The sequence below is a fragment of the Equus przewalskii genome, chromosome 10 (genome assembly GCF_037783145.1).
Source record: "Equus przewalskii isolate Varuska chromosome 10, EquPr2, whole genome shotgun sequence".
In the NCBI taxonomy this organism is placed as follows: Eukaryota; Metazoa; Chordata; class Mammalia; order Perissodactyla; family Equidae; genus Equus; species Equus przewalskii.
Genome location: NC_091840.1, coordinates 10,917,395 through 10,936,534, shown reverse-complemented (window position 1 = coordinate 10,936,534; position 19,140 = coordinate 10,917,395). Strand labels below are relative to the sequence as shown.

Genomic DNA, 19,140 nt, shown 5'->3' with positions numbered 1-19,140 from the left:
ACTTGCTATGGTTTACCAGTTGTGAAAGGTGGCAGGAGCTGTTGTTCTCAAGATCTTATATTGCAAGGCCATGCAATTTCCCCACAGAAAAACCATTATCATTGAGTATTTGTTATGATAGTTTTCACTGAGATCAGAACGATTCAATTACAATTAAAACAATCTAGCTTTAATATATTGGCTAATAGATAATTAGATTTCTAAGAAAGCCAAGATGCCCTGAAAGAGAAAAAAAAAAGAATGATTAAATGCATATTTGGCTCATATAATAGAAGAAAGTGAATAATTTATTTGGGGGGGAGTTTATTCACAAGTGATTCAATTTGTAAGTATCAACGTGGAAGCTATAGGTTCAAGAAGCATGTTTTTGTAAGGTTGATGTCCCACATTTCATTTACCACCATATTGTGTTGCTTATGTTGGGAGGTTGAACATACAAATAAACGATGTCCAAGACCATATATGACAATACAATTCTCATCCATAACCTTTATAGAAAATAGGGACGATAAACCACAATCTTTGTAGTAATGGGCCCCAAATTGTCAAGAACTGGTCACTAACTTCCAACTTCCCTATTTTTTTCCTCTGCTTCTTAGAACCAACCAGAGAAAGCAAAATGTGCTTCCCAAACCAGTCACACAGTAGGCCCCGCTTCTAGTCAGGCCACCTCCAGCTTCCTCATGCCAACAGCCTCTGATCAGACCATACCTAAAGCCTTCTCTTTTTTCACTGTAGCATTTTCTCACTCCTCTGCCCACCTTTAAGTCTCTGCCAAATGCAAGTGATGGTGGCTGACTCCCTTGTTGTAGCAAATTCTGAATGATAGCTCCTGCTTGTTTTCATTTGGAGGGTCTTTGTTTATTTCCAACAATATGCTGTTTATTGTAATTTCAATATAGAAACCTTTAAATGGCAAGACGAGCCCTGCCGGAGTTAAGAAAATCAGTTGGGGTCAACTAGATATTAAATTTAGTGCCAATAACTTTGAAAGCCAAAAAAACTTCAAATTGGTTCAAACTTGGGTCAAGATTCCTTTGACTTAGCCCTGATCTGTGATAATTTGGCATATGTATTACTCAGTCCTCTTTCTAAGTCATCACAGCAAAGGCCTCACTGCTTGCGAGTCTTCTGCACACAATCTGGTGTGCTTCATTGTTTTCTTTGTGGAACTACGGAGGAGAAATGGGACATTCACCCGTGGTTAGTTCAAATTGGCTCTATTTCTTTGAGAAGGTCTATTTTGCCTTTATTAACTGAGAAGTGTGTGATCTTTGATAGTAGAGGTTTCAGTTCTAACCCTGTCAATAAATTTTATTCATGGTGAAACTTTGGGAGAGTCTATCAACATTTTCAACTCTTATTTAAAAATTACTAGTGACACTAGTACTTATTTTATGGGTTGCTTAATAATTAAAACAGATAATTTCTGTAAAACGGTTACCAAAGTCCTGGTATGTAATACATATGTATTCAATAAGTAATAGCTATGGTTATTACATCAAAATAGGTGCTTGTATTTTTAAATGAACAATATTTTTTTGTATCTGATGTGACAACAGAACATTTGGAGCAAAGATTTGGAAATTGCTGGTAACATGCTAGAATTTTTTTTAATTAAATTCATAATAGTTTACATTATTGTGAAATGTCAGTTGTACATTATTTCTTGTCTGTCACCACATAAGTGCTTCCCTTCACCCCCTGTGCCCATCCCCACCCCCCTTCCCCTGGTGACCACTGAACTGTTTTCTTTGTCCATGTATTTGTTTATATTCCACATATGAGTGAAATCTTATGGTGTCTGTCTTTCTAGTCTGGCTTATTTTGCTTAGCATAATTCCCTCCAGGTCCATCCAAGTAGTTGCAAATGGGATGATTTTGTCTTTTTTCTGGCTGGGTAGTATTCCATTGTATATGTATACCACATCGTCTTTATCCAATCATCGGTCGATGGGTACTTGGATTGTTTCCATGTCTTGGCTATTGTGAATAGTGCTGCAATGAACATAGGGGTACATATATTACTTTGGATTGTTGATTTCAAGTTGTTTGTGTAGATGCCCAGTAGTGGGATAGCTGAGTCATATGGTAGTTCTAATTTTAGTTTTTTGAGGAACCTCCATACTGTTTTCCATAGTAGCTGAACCAGTTTGCCTTCCCACCAGCAGTGTATGAGGGCTCCCTTTTCTCCACACCCTCTCCAACATTTGCTTTTTTTAGTCTTAGTGATTATAACCATTTTAACAAATGTAAAGCGGTATCTTAGTGTAGTTTTGATTTGCATTTCCCTGATGAACATGCTAGTTTTTCAGATTAGGTATTAGGTGCCAGGGAAGCACTATTATAAGAAAATATATGTATTATATCATATGGAGAATGAAGGCAATTGTCTTCATAATGTGGGTGATGTCCACCTTCTGCTATGCTGAAAACCAGGTCTCTCAGAACTGGGGTGATTTGGTATTAGACAGTCAGGAATATGTTTCGATCTTAGCACTCTCAATAGCCTCCACTGGTTGAGCAGGTTATAGCTAGAGACTTGGTTAAAGTTTTTGGATATAAAGTTTACTTTTTAGAGTGCAGACAAATCTACATTTAAAATATGTAACTCCAGAGGTGCGGTAAGGAACATGACACAGCCAGCTGAGGAAGGTAGCATGTTCTCTCTTCTCTTTTACATCCTATTTCCATCAAAGAGAGCATCTGACACGGTGAAATGCTTGTTTTGCAGACATGACGTGTGCAAGTTTAATTTCTGAATCAAACAAAGGAAAAATTCTTGGGCATTTTATGTGCATTTTTCTTAATAGGATCACGGAATCAGAGTTAGCCATTTAATCCCAAACTAGACATGACCTCACTGGGTTTGTTCCTTCCCTAAATTCCGGAGTTCCATGCAAGGACAGCGTCAACTGCCCTGCTTCTGCACTCCTGTCCCCTCGCTGATGTCAGGGATTTGTTTGGGGGGAAAAGGGGGGTGAGTTCCCACAAATGTTTTTGGAACAAGTATTTGTGGGATTTTCACTATTTTTGTCATAAAGTCCATTTAGTGGTCAATCTGGAAACCAAGAATGGAATGAGTTACGTTGTTAAAATTCTTAAATCAAAAAGTGTTTGTTTCATTTGGTGGGTTTCATTAGAAATTAGAGGAACGGGTCATTACAGGGAAGTGGAAAGACCTATGCAGAGTATCTGGAACACTCTTTCAAAATATACGTATTCAATTAGATTCTTGAGGAAATGTTACCAAGAACAGGCCCTTAATGCAGCTCCACATAACATATTTTTCAATTTCCCTGCAGTGACTATTTCAAATGTTTTCCATTCTCTTTAAATCTCTAGTCCTGTCTCCTCTACCACCAGGAGATAAAGTCACAAACTCCTTGCCACCCAACCCGTAGACTTGATTGAAGCTGTGCAGGTGTATCCTTTCCGCGGAATCATCCTTGACTCTTCCCCATCCCTTCACTACACAACTCCTCTTCTCCTTTCTCTCCTCCCTCCCTGATGGATTTCTGATTGTTGTGGATTCCGACTCCCAAATATCTCTTGAATCTGTTCCCTTTGCTTTATTCCCCTAGGTTATGCGATATCTCCCTTACTGCCCTCCCTATCTGTTGTCTGGCCAATCCATTCTCACCATCACTGCCAGAATTCATTCTCTTAAATGTTAATCAGATTGTTTTACTCCCTTGATCAAAGCCGTTTAATCTGCTTTAGAATAATCAAAATTCTTTAATCTGATTTACCAGATGCTGCTGACACTCCAGCTCTATCTCCTACTTTTCCCCATTGTAGATGCCGTGATCAGGCCAAATCAACATTTTTATTTGTCCTGCTAACTCTTATGCAGTGCTAACACAGTTTGTCGCCACCAGTTGCATTCAGTATGAAAAGAGTAAGGGTGTAAATTACACCCTTGGGGAAATGTGACTCACAAGTGACTATGCAGAATGGATTCACTGAAGAACAAAAACAAACATATCCATGGCTTTTAAGAAAGTAGGAACCTACCCAAGAGTGAAAAAGGCTAATCGTGAAAACAAGTTTATTCATTAGTAGAGTTTTACGTTGAATATTTATAGGGTTTCCTCAATGCATGATCAGGACTTAATAAATGCTTCCTGAATTATATGGAAACGTTTAAAACTTTAAATAATTTTTTGCAGTCTCTCTCTTAACAAGCCAGCAGTTTTAAACCCAGTTTCTTTTCTGTTCCATTAAGAAAAACGATGACGACTTAATCAAGGCCTAGTGGTATATAATCGTTGCTTAGTGGTATAAATAATTTAATGAAAATGTACCCTAATGTATCAACTTTGCCCATTTTATTTCCAGTACAGACGCTCTAGGGAAATTTTCTTTTTCTGACCCAAATATTAGAAGTTGAAGGCTTCCTCTGTGACTGCATACCTCTCCATTCATAGATCCTTTGAAGTTGAATTTTGATGGAATTGGACCCTTGAAGTGGAATTTCGAGTGGAATCTGAACTGATCCTGGGCTGGCCAAACAACACCTCAGCAATTATCGATTAAAACATATCACATGTGGAAAGAGACATTCAGAGGACAGCCAGGACATTGAACAAATTCTAAAACACAGCTTATCATACAGTGCTGTGCTGGAGCAGGCTCATAGCAGCCCACAAGAGCCAATGTGCACACCTCTTATCAACTCTACATTCTGAGACACCAGATCAGTAACTTGAAATCGGCCATGGTTGGAGTATTTACACCACTGAAATTGGCATACTCTACCCGTCAGTCATTTTTTCCTTAGAGAGGCCATTATTAAATTTTGCCAGCACAACACTGCATATAAATAAGTTGACTAAATTTCCTAGCAGTCCTCGTTGATGCCTGTTGTCTTAGTGACTTATCATTTTACTCTTTTCATTTTCAAAAGTGACAAATTAAATAATCACTATGCATATCCGGAATAATAAGAGGCTTTGGGGATTTTCCAATGGAAGAAGTGAAGACTGAGTCAGAAACTAAGCAGCAGCTATAAGATTCCTTCTTTTTTTGTATGAAGAACTGGCTCTTGGAAGCAGTACAAGACTTGTTTTGCAGAGGGACAGCATGAGGACAGGAAAGTCTTGTGAAAGCTATGGAGTGACACGTTTTTATCTGAGTTTAAGGAAGGACTTCCTCATTGGTAGAGTTGAGTCATCATAAAATAGGAACAGAGCACGTGAGGGGTCAATGAGATCCTTGTCAATGAAAATGCTCAAGCAGAGACTGGGGCCCAACTCAAGGGTGTATTGTAGAGGTTCTCAGGCAATGATTTCTTGTTTTGCTAGTGCCCTTCTGAGGATTTCTATTTTGAGTTGAATTCTCCCCTGACAGTACCTGACTCAGACGTTTTAGCAATTCTCAGAGGGTTTTTTCTTGGTAATGTGTGTATTTAGGAGTTGGTACAACAACCAGCGGGAAAAATAATTCATTCAAATTTAGACAAAAAAATGACCCAAACAGAAATTCTTATTAAGCCTCATTATTTAATTTTAAAGTTAAATAATTATCATTAATTTCAGAGGAAGTACAGGCAAACCAACTTATTACTGATTTATTTCTGATTCCAGATTTTGACGTCTTTAAGGATGATCTACTCTAGTACAGTTTGGCTAAAGAGAGGAAAATAAGTTAGCAAGTTTCAAATAACTTTAGGATCAGAAGTGGTGGGAGAGACTTTCATAAGTAGTGGGACAGGAACGTGCTGTTTAGTAGTGAGGACTTCAGACACTTCCTCTGTATCCTATGATGGCCAGGCAGTTAGAATAACAGGAAGCCCTCAGGCCAGCAAAAAACGGCATCTGTGAAGTTTGTTTGGGTCTATCTGAAGGCGTGGTTTCAGCAGGGGCTGAGCCCGTGGGAAACAACTTAAAAGTTTTCATTGGGTATGGAAAATCAAGTTAAAATAAACAATTTTGTCTGTTACCTACTATCTACAGTGTACCACATAAAAGACAGACTTCTTTTCCCCTATTTCAAATTACTTGCTGAATTAGTCAGTTTGATTTTCTTATGCCTTTTCATAAGAATAGTTTGTATAGTTTTTCTCCAAGACCAATACCTTTCATTTGCACACCTTTAATCTTCTCTAACGTTCCTCTGCCCATTCCTTCAGCCTTGTAAGTTCCTCCAATGCTTTCCATTTTTTGTTTGACTTTTTGCCACGCAGAAACCTTGGCTCTCATCTACCAACCTATGTGCATCTCTCCTCATATTCTCCCATTCTGACTGCTATTTAACAACACTGAGATAGTAAATAAAATATATTTTTTTTGAGGAAGATTAGCCCTGAGCTAACATCTACCACCAATCCTCTTTTTTGCTGAAGAAGATTGGCCCTGAGCTAACATCTGTGCCCATCCTCCTCTACTTTGTATGTGGGATGCCTGCCACAGCATGGCTCGATAAGCGATGTGTAGGTCAGCACCCACGATCCGAACCAGCAAACCCTGGGCTGCTGCCAAAGTGGAGTGCACGAACTCAACCACTACACCACCAGCCAGGCCCCAAAAAGTACTTGTTTTTAATAGAAATGACACATGAGTAATTGTAGAACATTTCCTTAATTAATAAATTAATAAGTTGACAATATCCTATGTGACAAATTGTAACATCACCCATATTAAAACAAAACAAAAAACTCTCTCCCTGAAAAATAAACCTTTCTTGACCCCCATGTTTCTTCCCATCCATCACTGCATTTTTCTACTCCATTTGATAGCAGAACTCCCTACAAATGGGATGCATATTGTCTCTACTTCCTGTTCCCACTTGTTTCTCATCTAATCAGACATTTTTCTCCAAAACTCTACTGAGATATCTTTCATCGAAGTTACATCACATTGTCGCATTCAATAATCAGTTCTTAGTCCTTATCCTGACCTATCATTAATCTCTGACACAGATGATCACTCCTTTTTTCTTGTCACACTTTCTTCACTTCATACCACATCTCATGGTTTTCTTACTACTTCAGGCAATTCTCGTTCTCAGTCTCCTGCATTGGATGCTCCTCATCTTCCCAACTTCCAACTGAGTTGCCCCAGAGCTTAGTCACTGGAATCCTTGTCTTTGCTTCTCTCCCAGTTCTATCATTTCAGTAAATGGCACTAGCATTTACGTGATGTCTTATAAATGTCCACGTTTTCATGACTAGCTTATTCCAAATTATAAGACTTCCTTATAGATGAAAAATGGACATTGAGTAAGAAACATATTCCCTTCTTTATCCCAAACTTAGAAGAAGCAAACAAGCAAGCCACAAAACAAAACCAACTTCTCAGAAAAACATCTAAACTTTGTCCTTGGGACCACTACTGAGGTTGTCAATGATCTTCCAGGGGCACACATTTCCTTGGAATCCAAATGAAATGATACTGGTCAAGAGGCTGTTTGCCTTAGGTGTAAGGTTACATAGACAGGGTGTGTGTTTGCACAGAAAAATCTTTACTGTGACAATCAGAGCACCTACACTTAAGAAGAACACACTTGAAGGAAGCTATGCAGCCTGGAGGTGTCAGCAGGAGAAAATCTAGTCTTCTGGGACAGGAGGAAGTTTAGGGGCAGTTTTTGGCCACTTTATGATTTGGGGAGATTCTTGTTCTTGAATAAGCTCACAAAGGTTTGATCAAAAAACAAAGATGTAGATGGGCAGGGAGGAAGGAGATTTCGTCTTCATTCTTGTTTTCTGTAAGCCACCATTGGCAAGACTACCTACGTGTAGGCATGGGAACCAGTTAAAGAAAGTGTTGATTCACTGGAGTGAAGCTGAGAATTCAGTGGCCTTTGTGTGTGGTGAATGTGTCCGGAAAAGCAAAGAAGAGCAAGATTCTCCTGTGGAGTTTCTCATCTCCATGGCGGTAGGTGCCGACAGCTTTAGAGAAAGCACGAAGGAGCAGAAAGAAAAGAACCCTGAGATGTCTAGCTACAGTGCTCTTAGAAGATGAAAAGGACATGGGGTTTTGATCAGAACTTCATTATCTGTAACTAAGGTAAGACCATTTAGTGGGTTACGAAGCAATCCAAGCCTGAACTAATTGCTCGCTGGCTCTCTTAAGCTCATTCATTTTTGTGTGTACGCCTTCTAATAGGCACCTTTATGATGCTTCCTTTGGCTCAGTTGTCATGCTTTATTGCTCTATGGTCTGGCTGGGAATAGTCTTTCTTTTTTGTCATACAATCTCTGGGGAGTGCTGAACTGAACAGATTAAGAATGTGAGTGCCATTTATAGATCAGTTAAGGGAAGTAACATTCAGGGAGAAAGAGACTAAAAGCTTGATGACTTAACCAGCTGAACATTACTTATTGACGTGGGACACTGTGGAAAAAGGATGAGTCTTTAATTTCCTGTGGAAATAGTCATTCATAAAACCGTCTTTTTGTATGTCTTTGTCACTCTTCCATTGTTCCAAAGTGACAACAAAGCGGCATTAAGAATTTGAAACTGTGTGAAGAAATATGCTGTCATTGATTTGTAATTAATTACATCTTTACAACTAAAAATATAGACAGAAATACTGTAAAGAGGCTTTAGGAAAAAAAAAAACTGCCCAAAGGTAACTTCAATAAATAATAAACTCCTCAAGCACTGAAATCTGATTGTGTATAAAAGCACTGGGCTTTCTAACTTTTAATGTTTATTTTTTATTTATTGTTGTCTTTCGATTTGCAATCTGAACTGTTGCTACGGAGTAAATAGCATCTGTTCCATTCCATACCTTCAGGTTTCCATTTCACTCGTGGAAGGAGTAGAGGTTGAGATAATGCAGGTTGTCCAAGACTGTATAGATGCACGACCATGGGTTTAACCATAAATATGTCTTATTTATGGAAATTGTAAGCTTTTCTTTTTAAAAGCCCTTCTTTTTCTTCTTTCATTTCCTATGAGCCTTGAAATAATCCTGAGAATTCAGAGAGAGCGGGGGGCAATATACCAGAGGTTCTGAAAGCCCATAATCTTGAAGGTAGAGCTCAAATTGGCGACTTATTAGCTGTGTGACCTTCCTGAGTTACTTAGCTTCTCTCTGCCTCCTTTTCAAAAGCCTTTAATAATTATCTATCTCTTAGATATTATTTAATCTCATTCGATATGGTACCTGGCACATAGTGAGCACAAACTAAATGGAGACAATTATTATTAGCTCTGTTTTAGAGACGAAGGAAACTCTGATATAGAGAGTGATAGTGGGTTAATAGCTAAGGTCAGAGTAATATCTCAAATGGCTCAGTTCCAGGGAACACAGTCTTGTTCTCAGCTTTGAGAAAACAGAAGCCAATTGCAATTTTGTAACAAGGAAGGTGGAATACTGTTGCTATACCAAAAGTAGTTCTGGCAATTTATACCAGCTCTGACCTGCTTCTGACATAGTTTTCTGACCAATGATATTCAACTTTCACTCAGACATCCGCATTCCATCCCTGGGCCTCGCCCCTCTGAGGAGCCCTATCTCTGCACACCGGCAATGCAGGCAGCTGAGGTCAGGGAAGATATGTTGGGGTGGGCTGGCATGAGGGGTACTGAGGCTCCAGAAGAGAGTTAGGGCCAGGGACTCCCTTGTGTCTATATAGTTTAATAAAGATAATCAGTCATTTCACATTTCGATCTTTTAAAATCAAAGTATCTGCATCTCTCATTGTCATAGTGGCTGCTTCAAATCAGCCAAGCAAAGTTCCAGTTTTGTTCAAGTGATAAGCTTCAGGTGCGAACTACTGGCATTTATGGGACACCTACTATTTTACAGTGCTATCTGATTTAATTCTCATAATCACCCTTTTTAAAGGGATGAGGATGAAAGAGGTCAAATAACTGGTCTGAATTCACATGGGTAAGTGGTAGAGATGAGATTCAAACAGAAATTAGTCTGACTCCAAACATCCTGTCTTTAAGGTAAAGGCACTATTTTGTTTGCATTACCTAAATATCTGGGATGATAGGCTATGGAAAGAAGCTGATAAGGCCCTCCTGGGACCCACACCATCAAAACTTGAATTTGGTTAACTTTCAAGAGATGGAATGCCCACCCTCACAGTGGGATTTAGGGGCACCTGGAACACAAAAATAACTGATCCAGAAGCATCTCCTGCCCTTGGAAATTTCCCTGTCAGTCATTATCCTGGGTTTTCCCTAATTTTTTGCTAAGAAAATCCATGATCAAGCCTGAGTTTTTTTTAACTTTAGCACACACACAAAAATAAAAAATAAAAACAGATCAGATCAGATAAAAAGTCAATGCATGAACAAGTGCACAAATTGTACCAAAAGATGAGTCAGGATGATCTTTCCTACTGGCATGACAAGATGGCTCATAATTATTTGAAGAAATTAGAAGATTCAAGTGTTTTTACTTTAATGAGAAGATGAGATCTTTCTGACATTGTTTACTTTTAATCCTCTTGGACAGTCTTTCACCACTGTTCATCTTATAAAACTGGAGAAAATGCTATTTACTAGTTAAGAATAGCATAACATAAAACCTTTAAATCTTTGTTTAAAAAGAGAACTTCAGAGTTATTTAATTCAACCTCCTAACGAATTCAGGAAACTCTTCTATATGTTCTTCAAGTTGATCATCCAAATTCTCAGTAGATTATTCCAATCTGCACTGGATGGTTGGAGATATGCACAGTGAAAAACTTCTTCTTGATACAGATGTGAAGTCTACTTCCCTATAAATTCCATACATAGATCTTAGTCCTGCCGTAGCTCACAAAGCAGAGCCCCGTTCTCTACTGCATGAATAAAGATGTCCCTTCTCTGCATTCAAGGATGTGAACTACTTGGAGCAGGGTTATGTTGCAATGACCTCAGCACATCTAGAGCACAGTACGGGGAACACAGTTGGTGCTTAATGAAGATTTTGAATGCATGAGTGCATATTTTCTTCTCCTTCATTTCTTCTTCCGGTGCTGTCTCCTTCTTCAGTCCTTCACTATTATAGTGATTTCTATTAAAAAGCAAGATACCCAGAATTGAACATTACTCTTTAGATATGAAATATCACCAATTAAAAAAACTTTTATTACTTTCACATGAAATTCTGTGTGGATGAAAAAACATGTTTGTTGACTTGCTCTCTGGGAAAGATATATTTTTAAGCTCATGGTCACTCCTCCCTTTATCACTGCTCATCTTTGCTAGTATTCTGTGTTTGAGACTGGTTAGTGTAATCAGCTGTCTAGATTTCCCTGCTGTGAATTTCTCCAATCCCCAGAGTTAAGGAATTTTGGCCCCACGTGCAGGCCCCTCTGCTCTCAACTTTGAGATGGGTCAATCTGTGGAGACCCCAGGTGGCTCCAAAACACATGTCAGGAGACTCAGCCAGCATCTCTTGCAGTTAGTTCTTCTCTGAACTTGGGCCGCAGTCCTAGTGACTGGATTTCCTCTTTTTCCCTGAGATCAAGTCCAAAGACCTACCTTCACCCTCATTCTGCTTCCAATAGCTAGCTCTCTTACTCATTAAAACTTTAGTTATGGAGTGAGATGCATTTCTTGTAGTCCTTTTTTCCCAACATTTACCACCTGTGAGACCCTGGGCAAATCTGCCAAACCAGTTAAGTTTCAATTTTTCATTCTTAAAACAAGGATGATCTTGGTACATGGTTCTCAGTAAATTCGTGGATGTAAAATGCCTGGCACTTAATAAGTGTTTCTTTTCAGACTGAAGATTACATCTGATGCTTATCTTAGTCTGGAGCCCAGATCCTGAACCCCAGCACCATATCTCGGGCCCAATTACTTCTGGCCATACCCCTTTGATGTGGAATGTTTGCTACTTGAATATCTGTATGCTGCCTGCTCTCACTTCTCTTAAATTCCCCAGCTCTATGTTTCCCTTCTTTCTTGTCCCTTGTCTTCTTATGAGGTGACCAGTAAGCTGATTAACTAAATCCCTGTCACTCTTTTCTCCCTATACTGTCTTCTAGCAGCTCAACTGAACTTCTGCCCTTCCACAATGTAGCTGAACCTGCCTCTGAGCACGGCAAATGCCCCACTCCAGTAAGTAATCCCAAATTCTTGGTCTTTGACCTTAGGAATCTGGCCATTATACTGCCTATTAATCCACATATATCAGATTTGACACTTAGAAAGGCATTACTATATTCTTGCCAAATCAGTGTTCCCAGCCATTGGGGTGAGCCTCTCAGCTCCCCAGGCCCAAATGTTAGACAGCAAGAAGTTGTGAGTCTCTATTCCACAACTAGCTGCTAGGTCAGCCTTAGCAACAATCTCCCAAGTCTCGTAATACTGGCTGTCCTCTGTCTACAACGTTGTAAGATACCTCTCCAGAGTGGAATGCACTACTTCCCACCTAGAAAATTCTAATCTGTAGCAATAATACATTCTTTACCCTTGTGCAGTTTCTTTTAAAATGAAGATGGAAATATATTTTTTTCCCATCCGAAACTTATGTTTTTTTGTATTCTTTTATGAGATGGTCAGTCAAGTGTGGCCTTGCCAGAGTCAAGGCTCAGGAAAAAACAAAGTTTATTATACTCACAGATCCTCGAGACAGAAGGCACAGCACGCCATACAGGGCCACATGGGAAAGACACCACGGTGGAAAAGAGGCGGAAAATAGGAGGAAGGGCAAGTCCTAGGCCATGTCATCTATTGGAGTTTGCATGGGAAAAGCAAGATGAACAGCTTAAGATGGCCTAGTTTGACTAATTTTGGTGGGCTTTGGGCTATATGGGTGGTCCCTAGTTGCTTGGTACCTGGCTCTGGGATGCGTAAGGCAGAAGAATACTGCCTCCTTGGTTGTAGGGGCCAGATAGAGGAGGTATGGCTCTGGGTTAGTTCGTTTATATATCAAAAGCATGCTGCAAGCTGGCTCCTTTGCTATCTCTAAGAATTGGCTAGCCCTTGAAGGGGAGTCTCTCCCAGCCAGAAGAGCGACCGAAATCTCCATTATCATAAGAGAAGGCAGATTTCTGGTCACAGTTTGAGAGTGTCCATGGGGAGAGCAAGCCAATTTTCTGTCTACCCCAGTGAAAATGGGCTTTGCCTAGTTACAATGAATTCACACACAACAGAGAGCATGTGTGGAGGAGAGATGGGAATGTTGATTCTCCAGCTCACAGAGCAGGAATCAGACTTGCACACACGCACGCACCCACACACCCTCCTCTTCAACACTGAGTCTTTTTGATTAAGACTAATCCCTTCAGAAGAGTCAAGCTTCTGGCTGCAGAAGGAATTAATGCCAAAATAAGTCTGTGTACTTTGGATCCAAGCAGTAGGAAGCTTTATCCTTGCTGCTTTCCTCAGGATGCTTTGTGACATCATCCACACTCGATTGTTTTTCCCTTTGTGTTCAAACGCTTTGGCTTAATTCCAAAGGGCGTCCAAAGGCAACAAGCCTTCCCTCCAGCCCACCCATTGGCAGCATAATCTCACAATTAAAACCATTTTTCTCAGAGAGAAAAGGCATCACCCAATTAGTTCTCATTGATAGTATCCCCGCCCCCAACCCATGTCTGGGCTTCCTTTGGCCCCTTTCCTTACTGACACTTCTTTAGATTCTTAATGGTTCGATCAGGTGGGTTTTGCTGGTTAACAGTCCCTTGTGCTTATGTATATCCGTATGCACATCAAGGGCTGATCTTATCAGCAGAGTGAGTGGATATATCTTAAGAAAGCTTGAAAATAACCACAGATGCTGAAACATTCCCTGCAACGCTGTTGTTTGGAGTTACAGGAATAGTGTACAATTTCTTTAATTCTAGAAAACCTGGTTCTAGCCTTACGTACAAAAGATATACATATCCAAGAGCATGACATTAACCTTTATGCACCTTTTATAATCTAGTTAGAGACCTGGGTTGCAATCCTAGCTCTTTCAGTTTGCAGCTCTGTGACAAGACTTCATTTCTCTAAGCCTTAGTTTATGAATTTGCAAAAGATAAAAGATAAAATAAAACCTGCGTTTCAAGATTGTTTTTAGGATTAGAGGAGAGTGACACAGCACTGAGGCTGTGAAAGAAGAAATCTAGCTGGACTAGGGGCAGATGTAGCTAAAAGTAGAAGCTGGGATCACATAGAGAAATCGTAATTAGCATCACAAATTGCCTATGAGCTGGACCTTCAAGGTTGCACAACACTGAACTCCTTGATGGCACTTTTCGACTTCCAGGCCATCACTGTTTAGGTAGCTGAGATTTTGATTACTGTTGTTCTATTGAACTGATAGTAAAATCTCCTTGGGGAAAGGCACTGGGAAATATGCTCACAGATGGGCAAGGTCACAAATCTCACTATGTTGCTTCCATACAGATAGTGTTCTTTGATTCAAATGACAATGGCAGAGGTCATAAATGGCCCTGCTGGGGAGAGAAAGTGGAGACCAGCTTTGCTTGATGGCACAGGCATAGATATTGTGGTTCCTAGGCATAGAGGCATCAAGAACCCAAGAATCATGTGGAAACTCTGGGTTGGTGGTGCTGGGGATCAGGGGCAGGGTCTTATCTTTCTTTGGTTTTCACAAGGTTTTAGTTCCATTTAGCCAAAAACGAATGACTAACAGGGCAAATATTCCCTCAGCTTATTATATCTCCTCTCTTAAATGTTTGTGGATATGGAAGCTGGCATGGGCATATTCACAAATTGTTGAAAATCTGTCTTTGAGGATTGGTTTCTAATTTTTTTCAATGAGGGCATCCAATCTGTCTTCCTACAGGAAAGTTACATGAGATTTGGCAATTCAAATACCAATGATGTTTACGTTTCTCAGTTAAAAAGCCATTATTTCTCCCTCTGGTCCTAAACACTATGAATGGCAAAAGCTATTTTAGTTCATAGCATATTCTTTCCATTAAGATTTTAAATTTCTGCAGTATTGCCAAGGCTCATCAGTTGAATGAATTTTTCATAAATGTTATCTGCTCTACATGGGTGCAAAGTGGCATTTTGATTAAGTTGAAGCAAAAAGTAATTTTATCACCAGAGAAAATATTCCTCCCCAACCCTTCCTCCAATCACCCTCAAATAAAGGGAGGCCATGCAGGCTAGAGTTATAATTGTTACAAGTAATTTTTAATAAAATCAGTAGCTAAAAATTGTTGAATTTTAAAACCATATTGGAAATCTTTCTCCATGTTGCTACACTGTGTACATTCTTGACTAAGAATGAATTTCGATTTGGATGTGGGAAATCTATTTGTTCAAGCCAAGTACCACTCAAATTTCCATCGGCAGATTATCTGCTGGATGAATTAGCCCAAGGAATAAAAATAAAAATTCCTAAATTGCCTTTTGCTCAACTACCCAGAATATTCCTCTTGATTACATCCTGCCTGTCTGATAGCTTGAATTCAGGGAACAGAAAATCATTTTAATAGTCTGCAATATGTAGAAATGGGGCATTCTTTCCAAAGTGTGTGATTTATTCCAAGCCAAATACAAATTGATTTTTCTTTACTTCCCTTCTGTGGCTTATCTGTGTCACCATCTTCCTTCAGTAGCATAGAAAATCAAGAATTAACCACAAAAGCAGAATCCTGGGGAAGCACCTTTGCACCTTAAGTCCTGGGAAAGGTCTCAAACCTGACCATCTTTCTTTTGGGTCTACAACATCATGCCCACGTTTGATATTATTCTATCATAGAAGCCTTCGCTTTCAGTGAGCTTTCTTCACAGAATGTCTGTGATATACTTGGCAAGATTAAACAGCTCAAAGGCAGTAATAGTCCCCATAATCATCAGTAATAGTCCTCACAATGCCTTGGCTATAGCTAAATGTTGATTGAATTGAAGAATACACAGAGGCTGTTTCTGTGATCTTTTCCAACTCATTACAGGCATTGGTATGTTTGGCTAAATGATATAGTCAATTACAATGAAGGTTTAAATATCTTACCATGAGGTTTAAGGGAAAAGTGCTCCCATCTGCCCTACACTGAACTCCCCGGTGTCCACCACAGTGAATATTCCAGCCTAAGACATGCTGGGGACAGTGTCAATTCTCTTTTACTAACTTGGGTCACTTCTGATTGTCTAGCCATTCATAAATGATGAAATCACACCTTCCAACTGAGGTAGGACAATTCATTCTTCTTCTACTACACTCTAGTGGAAATAGAAGTATAACTAGTGGAGAAAGTGCAGAAAAGGGAACACATGGAAGTTCAAGAATCTATCAAATGCGCTAACTTCTGTCAGGTACCTAAATCTTCTATTATCTGTAGTAAGTGGCAATGTCTTTTTGCCAAGTGTTCTTGAAAAGGTGCAGGCTAATAGAAAGCTAATCTTGCATAATAGGCAATACGCTGCTTAAGGTATTGTCTCAATAGGCTCTCTATCTGAATCTTCCTAGTGAGATCTTTTGTCTTGTATTTTAAAGACTTCACAATTTATCTGTATCCACAAGGGAAAATAGGAATTGAGATAACAGCCAATAACAGTTGCTTTATTTTCCTCCCCAATAGAGATATCCTGGGTTTTCATTTTGACAGCTTAAAACAGAAACTCAATCATTTAAAGGTCAAAGAAGTTGTAGACGCTATCCAGGGAGCTCCTGGTCTCTAGCAAATCACATCTGTGAGTTCAATGAATCCCAGCGGATTGAATAGACTAATAAATAGACTCTCTGTAAATTGCCAGAGAGGACAATTTACAGGCAGTTTTCACAAAATGGGAAAATAGCAACAGAGAGATAGGACTTGCTTTTCTTTTGAATACCATAAAAGGTCAAAAGCCAGGGCACATATGCTTTCCCTATATTACATTTGTTTGGGGATGAATGGTTAGGTTTAATCAAAGCAGCTCCCAAAACAAACTATATGGGAGATATTAAAGGACAGTAGTAGGTAACCTGACATTTAGAAAGCAAAGTGGGTGACTAGTACAAAATGATTTCTATTCTTAGTGATATTTGTGGTTCTTCTGGGCAGCTCTGTCATGTCTCCATGAAGGTTATGTCAAGGCAATTAGCTGCTAGAAGGGAACTTTCAAGCAAGTCTGGGAAATTGTCAATCCAATAATGCTTGGTGGAAAAAAATGGCAGATAACTCTCAACCTCTCTCTCTCCTCATTTGGATCTATGCTTGAATGAGCTATAGTCAGAGCTAAAAGCATTGCGATTAAACACTTATTAATTACCAGGTACTGTGAAAGGAGGTTTGGGAACACAGCTTCATTTAATCCTCCCAGCAATCCTACAACCAGCCTTTTTCAGATGGGCAAACAGAAACTCAAAGAGGTCCAGTAAATTATGCAGCAGTGCACGGTTTGTCTTACTGGTGATCTGAACCCAATCTCAGTCTTTCAGAACCCAGCGTCTCAATTCTTAAAACTTTAAGGTAGTAGATCTCCATCTTGAGGATGTATACAAATCAACCAGGGGGCAAGGAAATCAGAACGATTGGGGTGGAACCCAAGGATCTGCAGGTGTATCATGTTCCCCTAGGATTTCAGAAGCAGCTTGTTAGTGGACAACACTTTGAAAAACACTGCCCTGCTATACTGCCTATAGGGTTATCTGAACGAGGTTTCAGAGTTCATGAATGTGAATTATTCAGAACTGGCTAGGGCCAGCTATTTAGCAAAATCTATGTCATAAATATCTAACGGCCCTCCTCAAATTTATCCATTTCAAAGGACCATTTCCTTGGATCTTAAAAGTCTATTAACACAAAGCTTAAAGTAGTAACGTTGCAAAATAGCACAATTTTTAACATTTCTTTCCAAAGTTATTGAAGATATTAAGATAAAAGAAAGATTCTTAAAACAGACTTTGGTATACCAAGCCAAGAAATGAAGGTATTAGCAGTTTAATATGTTTTGGAATGGGGAAGGGAGAAAAGGGGGTGCTGGGAGGGAAGAATTGCATTTGATGACTGTTTGATTTTAATTCTGCTTTATGTATCTCTGATTTGTTACCAACTGCTTTCATGATTTCTCCAATTGGTATCCAGTGGCCAAATCTGACCCAGCTCCCTCTCCCCACCCCTTCCTTGTTTTAAATGAGATCTGGTTTTACTTAGATGAATTAAATGTCACTATATTTGTTTCTGTGAATTGTTCCAGCAAAAATTACAGCATCAATGTCTGACTTTAAACGTCTGTAAGACTGTCTGCCTTTCTGGGCTATTTATAGTTGCCTTTTAAAGGCTCTAATAAATGCTTTTAGATTGCCATTGGTTTGCTTTCCCTTTATGGAGCCTCAAAATTGGTACACTTCGAAGTACCAGCTGAAAATACCTGTTTTTCTTTTTTTCAAAAGTAATGCATGTTCATTGTAAGATTTTAGAAAGTATAAATAAGCAAACAGAAGAAAAAGGAGGAGAAAAAGTAATCATACCAAACAGAGAGGGCCACAATTAACATTTTATTGCATATCATTTTGTCTTTTCTGCATGTTTAAATGTATTTAAACTTGAAAAAATTATATTATACAAGCTGTTTTATAGTCCTACTTTATTTTTTCTACCAAACACTATGTTTTACATTTTTCCTGTCATTCTTCTATTCCATTGCTTTTAATGGCTACATCAAAAGTAATGAGTAATAATATGATTGTGATGCAGGCTCGGTGAGTCAAGAAGTCGAAAGAAAGATTTCTTGGACTCTCAAGGCCTGGCAGTAGTGCTCTTTTATTCAGAGAATAGCATGGAGTAGCATGGGGACAGGACCCATGGACAGTAAGGAGGTGCAGGCATGGGGACAGGACCCATGGGCAGTTAGAACTGCCGGCATGGGGACAGGACCCATGGGCAGTGAAGAGCTGCAATGTGTGGAGGGTTAGGGCTAAATTTATAAGGTATAGGTATGTGAGTTATTTCTTTACAAGACAAAGGAAAGATCATGTAAAAAGTCATTAAATGGTATTAGTGCAGGTGGGGTCTGGTTATTGTGTGGTCATATAACTTTAGATATGTATTGGGTCATATAGATCAGCATGTAGGCCAGGATGCCCTGGGCTTCTCTCCCTGGGGCAGCCCTAATCCACACCATAAAATCCATCAGGTCATATAGATCAGCATGTAGGCCAGGATACCTTGGGCCTCTCTACCTGGGGCAGCCTTGATCCACATCAATTATATCATTCCCTGTGAAACAGTCCCACATTTATTAGATGGCTAGGCCATAGACAAAATTTGCTACTACAAAAGTGATACAAATTATG

General features: G+C 39.4%; 2 protein-coding genes across 15 annotated transcripts in view; one reads left to right on the top strand and one right to left on the bottom strand.

Annotated features, from left to right (window-relative positions):
* KCNJ16 (potassium inwardly rectifying channel subfamily J member 16) overlaps window positions 1-19,140 on the top strand; it is a 51,855-nt gene that overhangs the window by 16,344 nt on the left and 16,371 nt on the right. For 2 of the 14 annotated variants that reach the window (XM_070560129.1, XM_070560122.1), the window contains exons 1-2: window positions 7,882-8,009; window positions 11,942-12,014. The exons of 4 other annotated variants lie outside the window; for them this stretch is intronic. The gene's annotated coding sequence lies outside the window, so the exon portion shown is untranslated. Of the gene's footprint in view, window positions 1-7,832; window positions 8,010-11,941; window positions 12,015-19,140 lie in introns of those variants that run through there. 8 more of the 14 variants (XM_070560124.1, XM_070560131.1, XM_070560126.1 and 5 more) reach the window with 6 other exon arrangements.
* Window positions 5,485-19,140, bottom strand: part of LOC103552375 (uncharacterized) — a 55,450-nt gene continuing 41,794 nt past the window's right edge. The window contains exon 6 of the mRNA XM_070561223.1: window positions 5,485-10,962. The gene's annotated coding sequence lies outside the window, so the exon portion shown is untranslated. The remainder of the gene's footprint in view (window positions 10,963-19,140) is intronic.